This window comes from Idiotropiscis lumnitzeri, chromosome 12 (genome assembly GCF_059441095.1).
Source record: "Idiotropiscis lumnitzeri isolate Australia: NSW breed Sydney's pygmy pipehorse chromosome 12, RoL_Ilum_1.0, whole genome shotgun sequence".
In the NCBI taxonomy this organism is placed as follows: Eukaryota; Metazoa; Chordata; class Actinopteri; order Syngnathiformes; family Syngnathidae; genus Idiotropiscis; species Idiotropiscis lumnitzeri.
The window spans coordinates 8,488,736-8,494,735 of record NC_142402.1 but is presented as its reverse complement, the minus strand read 5'-3'; positions in this window follow the sequence as shown (position 1 = coordinate 8,494,735).

Below are 6,000 nucleotides of genomic sequence, written 5' to 3'. Positions count from 1 at the left end.
CTCATGCATTCTTTCTCCTTCAATGTCACTTTGTCCAAATGGACTTGGTTTCTGCAGACAGCACTTCTTTTAAATGCCCCCGGTGCAATTGACAATTTGGTGGCTGAAAGTAGACTAAACTTTAAAACAGCTGGAAGCAGGTTGATGGCTACGTTCACACTGGAGGGCATGATGCCATCCATCCATCCATCCATTTTCTGTACTGCTTCTCCTCACTAGGGTCGCAGGGGTGCTGGAGCCTATCCCAGCTATCTTCGGGCAGTAGGCGGGGGACACCCTGAACTGGTTGCCAGCCAATTGCAGGGCACACAGAGATGAAACACCATCCGCGCTCCCACTCATACCTAGGAGCAATTTAGACCGTCCAATCGACCTGCCATGCATGTTTTTGGAATGTGGGAGGAAACCGGAGTACCCGGAGGAAATCCACGCAGGCACGGGGAGAACATGCAAACTCCACAGAGGATGGCCGGAGCCGGGATTAAACCCACGCCCGATGCTGTCTCTCACTGTGAGGCCATCGTGCTAACCAGTCGACCACCGCCCGGCCTGATGCCAATTCAGATTTATTTATTTTTTTTAAATTCATATCTTTTTATGTACTCATTCACAATACAAATCAAATGCAACTTCTAATATGATGACATAGTGACAAGAGACGAGTGGGCGGACCGGTGAAATTTATTGAGGGAAGTGATGACGGTTAAAATAACATGAAGGACTGACCTACTGTTGATTACAATTTAGATCGGTTTGAAAAAAAAAAAATGAAAGCCTGATGATGACGGACAGATAGTCAGGTTGCTAATGGATGACAAATGACGGACCGGCAAAATTCAGTAATTTGCCCATCTCTGCTTCTACCATCGCAAACATCCACTCAATGCTTAATTTTTCAGGTGGGGTTAAACTGAAGTCAAAGTTAAAAGGAACTATATTGCTCAAAACAACTTTTCAGATTCATGGACTCTGTTCAACTGTCCCCCAAGCACTCTCCCACACCCATGCATCGGTCGGATGCGTACGGATGAGCTTTTATAGTTATCGTAGATGTTCAATTTATATTCACCACATAAAATTCAAATTATTTGGGAGTGAATTGTAATGATGGTATCAATTATATAATGTTATAGATCTCAGCATATTGCCGCTTACTCGGACTGCCTGCATCTTTCAATTTAAGATGAATAATCCTGCTTAAAGTCGCAAATGAGTGTTCACTCCAACTGATCTTTAGATATATTGTAAATTAACATAGACCGACATGACTGCTCAGTAATTAACACAACTTACATTAATCAAAAACTCAGTATATAAAAAAGTATGTTCGATAAATCTCTCAACATTATGCAGAGAGGTTCTCACTGTTTACGCGCAGTTTAACATCATAATTAATACAAAAGTAAAATGAAAAATATTCAATTGATATGAATGATGATATCAATCAGAGAACGCATGACCGATTAAATCAACGATCATATTACCAAAAAAAACAAATGTCTCCATTGTAATAAAATAAAGTCAGAGTCATTTTAATTGACTGTAAATCCTTTTGAGTCTGCTTTCACTAACCTATTATACCCGTCACACCTGTGTGCATTAATCCAACATGGAACAGAATGACATCAATTACTGAGATGGCAGCTTTAAATAGAAATACCTTATATATACTGAAGAAGGGTTATTATGTGCAGTGAGGGGTTTCGAGCCACAGACACAGAGGATTCATAAATCCAGGGGTTTTTATTCTAATTTTAGGATGAGAGCTGCACCCTGTCCAATTAGTTCTGGATGATACAAAGCCTCATAGATAAACTCTAAAATGTTTTCTCATTTTTTTGTTTTTATGAATATATATGTGACTTGATTTGGCTTTACCAGTACATTTAATGTAAACGGGTCAAATGATTCTGTGTGGGATAATATAGCTGGAATTCGACTGGCATGTTACAGGATAATAAAATATGGGCAACAAAATGTCTCATCTTAGACGTGCTCATCTCCCAAATAAAAGAGGATTTGATTCGTATCTCAATAAACGGGCTGCAATACGATTAAAGGAAGGTTCAATTTTCAAGTGGAACAATTAAATTCGGTTCAATTCAGTGGGATTAATGACTTAATCTGATGGGGGTTTTTTTGTTTGTTTGTTTTTATTCACCCCACCCCTTAGTGTAAACAGAGAACTGCAATAAATACTTATATTAATGCATTAATTCAGGACAAATATGCTATTGCATCTTAATTGGTGATCTTATACTCTTACTCTTCTTTGGTATACCGAACGTTGTGGTCACTGAATCTCGTCAATTAAGTGTCATTCAATAATGTGCTTTCAAGCAACCATGGTCAATTTATAAAGGATTAGTACTCGATAGATGCATTATTTACATAATGACCACAGCACACCACCTCATATTGACAATGCTTGCACCTTTTGTGCAGCCAAAAAGAGGTGATATTTTTCCCAGATAGTAAAAGCCTTTTATTTGAAATGAGTCAACCCTTGGGAAATAACAGTTTATGATTGCACAGCTGCTTGGAATAAATATGAGCAAAAGTGTGCGAAGGGTAAGCTAAGGTAAAGTACGAGGATAATACACAAAATAATGTCAACCGTTTACAGTAGAAAAACAGATGCGTAAATGCATGTGCACTGTATATGCATGAAATCTCAGCCATTAAGTTTCAAATAAGATAATATGCCTTGAACTCTTATGGAGCATGCTGCTCAACAAATTGATCTTCAATGCAGACTTGTACTTATGTGAGAAGTATTGATGTATACTCAGCCGAACGAGAAGAAGGCCCAGCGCAATTAAGCGCTACAGTGCTGTGAGTGTGCCTTGACGAGTATATTTCTCCTCTGGTTTGTGAGTAAAAAAAAAAAAAACGGCATGTCTCGGATATGTCCACGCAAGCCATTTACTCATGTTGGCTTCTTTATTTAATCCAATGTGCCTGGGTAGCACATTTTATTGAGCTGTGTGGGAGTATGCTTATGTCATTTTTCTACACACTGCAGCCAGTTTGTAAATAAATGTATATTTTGGACTTCTGCTCTGTCCATCACCCAAGAGGAGGAGTAGGAGATGTTGGGATCTTGAGTAAGTGCTGCATTTGAACGGGCAAACTATTGGTTATGTGCTGTGTGGCTGTTCTGATGCCATCAAGTAGATTTAGTAAAGCATGCCTACAGGGTTTACCTTGAGCACTCATCGTAAAAGATTTATAAATATATACAGTATGGACTATTTTCTCTTCTTCCCATGAAATGGATAGTGGATTAAAAGCCGGCCATTTGTTGCCAGATTTAGCACCTCAAGAGACAGCGACATTGATGTTTCATTCAGCACATCAAACAGATTATAGTGGGGAAATTACAGTGGAGGAGAATTTCCTATTCAGCTCTTTCCAGACAGCTGACCTCCACACCTTTAGCTCAGCTTGCTTCACGGGCTTGATGTAGTGCACAACAGAGCGGGATCCCTTAAACGGGGCAAATGAAAAAGAGAGCCAAGCAAACACAATAAACGGCCATGACGCCTCATCTTCATTCTTTGCATCTGTTCTTCTCTTGTGCGATTTTGTTCTAGCGGGCTTTCATCTTCAGCTAGATGAATAGTTAATTGAGTGAACATTCCGCCATCTTTAGGAGGAAAATTCATTTAGAATATTGGTACATCACAGAAACAACACATAACCTTTCCATCCTAAATGACTTCTGCAAGTCAATTCATTTGTCTTGGTCACTTATCGGCGACTTCGTTAGGTACATGTGCCTAATCAAGATCAGAATGGATAATTTTGCATTTGGGGAATAAGGCATTCTGTCTGACAGAGTAAAATTCTTGTGTTTTCAGGCTATGAAGCAGCTAATAAATGTTTTTAAATCTGATTTGGAATAGTTTAATATGAAATCTTATGCTGAATTCTCCCGTGGAACTTGAAAATAGGAAAATTCATACTATTTGGATTCAGACCAACATTTTCAGGACAGAAACCCTACTGTAAGCCTTAAAAGTTGTACAAATAGTAATTAAAAAAAATGTGTATGGCATGACATTGTTTTAACGTTTACCACATTTGCCATGAATGCTAAAAGAGCAATTGTCAAGGACGGGCAGGGTCTAGGACCCAAAAAACAAGGAAGCAAAGGAGCAGTGCTCATGAAAGGATTTCATTTCCGGAATATAAAAGGACATGCTCCCAATATATAATTGGGTGAGCAAAAAGACATCTTTACGACAAGTGAGTGTGTGGTCAGTTACAAGCATGAGTGCCATAGAAAAGTGATTGCTGCTGAAATGAAATGGAATTAAAGGTACGAGGACGGCGGGCGGTTATTTTTATGAATAAGGACGAAAGTGTAAGGATGGGAGGATGCCCAGCCCATGTCGCGGACGGAGGAAGCGGGACAGACCGGCCAAATAGGGTAAAGTGACCATATATGGTAAATAACCATAACCGTAAGCTTAGAAACCATAAGTGACCTGTTAAGTGTTTCATTGTTTAAACAATATGACTGGTTAGCTTCTTTTTACAGTTCAACAAAACAATGTTGAAATGTTGCATAAATCATTGCCTGTGCAGTTAATCAAGGATTTGTGATGGCAAAAGTTTGACTGATGAATTTCATTTCCATTATTTGCTTTAGGCAGTGGTGGGCAGTGAGGGCCCTCACTGAAGCACTGACCTACATTTAAACCCAAATTCAAATATGTATGCCACAAAATGAAATTAATTTATTCCCAAGAGTCAATTCTCTTCATTTTTTTTTTTTTTAACTTTTCTCTACTACACTGCAGCCAGTGTACGGATGTTAAGTTTTCGTCCAATCAGATTTCAGCCTTAATGTGCTACCGTGTTAATCTATTCTGCCCTGAGCACTCCGAATCACGAGTGCTGGCCAATGTAACTTAAACTATATTAGCAATGGGGCTGTTTCTTAAACAATCAGATTTGCCTCATAAGGCCACAATATTGGCGCCTTCTGATAGGTTGGACAGAGAAAATGTGTTACAGGACACTTGCAATCTGCACACTTTAATATGTGTATTTATTTTATTATATATTTGTTTTTGTCACATTATAAGATCAATAGATTTTGCGTGTTGACAATTTTCAAAACTCGTCTTGAAAAACATTTTTACTCTTTGGCTTTTGCATTGTTTTTAGTTTTATTGTGTGTACTGTAATTTGCTATTAATTTATTGTTTCATCTTTTTTGCTTTTTATATGTCTTATTTGTTCTTTTTTACACAGCTGTTGTTATTAAAATGCTCAACGGAGTTCAATTGAGTTGAGCTTTGTGTAGTGTTGATGGTTTTGAGAATTGCAAAGTGAAAGTGGTCCTGTTAATAAATGGTGGATTCCAGTTGCTACTTTGGGCCCAGGTACCAAATGTATTACCTGCAACGGGATTTTTTTGGGGAAAAAATCTGAACAAATTGCCTTCAATTTAGTTCCCTTGACTCCAGAAGTAATTTCCCACCTGTATGAAAAGTGTGAGCTTCTCTGTTGCTCAAACAACAACAGACGGGGCTTTCGTCGTTAAGCCTCATTTTATCCCTTCAGGTTGATGCTGAAACATTAGACATCAGGGAGTCCTTCAGATGTAGTTGCACAGTGATAAGTGTTTTGTTGTCCTCCCTGCATATCAAATTCTGTTCTTTGGAGCCTAAATCATACAAGCCGGTAATTTGGCTTTCGTGCACAAATGCTAATCCATCTCAGGCAGAATTCGGAAGTGGTTGTTTTGTACATACAGCAATAGATATGTATTTAACATTGTTATTAAGTGATCAGAAAAGTGTTCATGTTTCTATCAAAAGCAGTTATGGGGAGGTCTGTGGCCACCTGATTATTTTTGGGGTTGTTTTTGTCAAACCCATTTAAAAAAAATGAAAAAAAACAATGTACTTTTTCCACAACAAATGTGGGGGAATCCTGGGAGAGAAAAAAACCCGGGAAAAATCCAAAATATGAAAAAAACAATTG